The following is a 1,090-nucleotide window of genomic DNA, read 5'->3' on the forward strand; positions in this document are numbered from 1 at the left end:
AATATTGATACCATATGGTTTGATCCTTGATATCCATAAGTTATCAAGGATGGTGTCAAGGATTGATAACATAAGGTTCAATCCTTACATCTGAACAATCAGACTCAATTCACCTGTGGACCCGTATTAATATTACACTAAAAAACCAACCCAAAACGGTCTATTTAGTGCTTTGGCAGGATTTGCTTTAATATGAAAGAATAAATCAGTATCTTCCAAGCAAAGCCAAACAAACAAAAGATCTTGAATAAAAATCTAAAAATCCATCAACTCAACTCTAAGAAAATAAATGCCTTATTGTATTATTGCACTACATTTTAGGTTATCACCAATTTTTGATAGTATGGGATTCACGTAAAAGGCATTTGAGATACTGTGGAAAGTAACGTATGCCTAAACAATGCACGCACTGTGTGTATGTGTTTATGAAATACACACTTTGGATCACTGGATAAATCACGAGTCCTTTTTAAGTTTCCATACTCTCTAATGTAAAATGGGGAAAATACCCAGAAAAGTTATCTATAGGGTTAATTGGTAGATGAGTTAGTCATTAAATTAACATTAAACTTAGTAGACTGAGTTAGTCTACATTGGTAGATGAGTTTACATTAAAGCACTTTGTAAAGAAAATGGTATAAATGCAAATTAATGTTAAGCACTCTTATTCATTCATATTTTAATATAAAAGCACACAAAACCCACCAATTCAGAAAGGAAAAAAAGCTAACCTCTTCTGATTCTTTTATAGCTTAAAAATGGTTTAAAATGACTTTTGCCATTCAACTCGTATCAGTTCAAGAAGCTCTGGAATAAGTAACCACTGAAGGTAAGACATCTTTTAAATAATAAAAGCCAAACCATACTATTCTTAACACCTCTCAGTTTCTCTAAAGCCAGTATGACAATCTTAAAGGGAAATAATTACTCCTTTTAATCCCTTAAAATTTAAAATATAGTTTTTACCATGTTTTCAGTAAGATTCTCATTCTGTACCAGAAAGTTCCTTAAAAACCCAAGTTTTAAATATTTAACTTTTTCTGTCCATAAAATAGGTATTATGTTTACATATTATCAGTAACACAGAGTA

The sequence above is a fragment of the Pan paniscus genome, chromosome 10, assembly GCF_029289425.2.
Source record: "Pan paniscus chromosome 10, NHGRI_mPanPan1-v2.0_pri, whole genome shotgun sequence".
Classification (NCBI taxonomy): domain Eukaryota; kingdom Metazoa; phylum Chordata; class Mammalia; order Primates; family Hominidae; genus Pan; species Pan paniscus.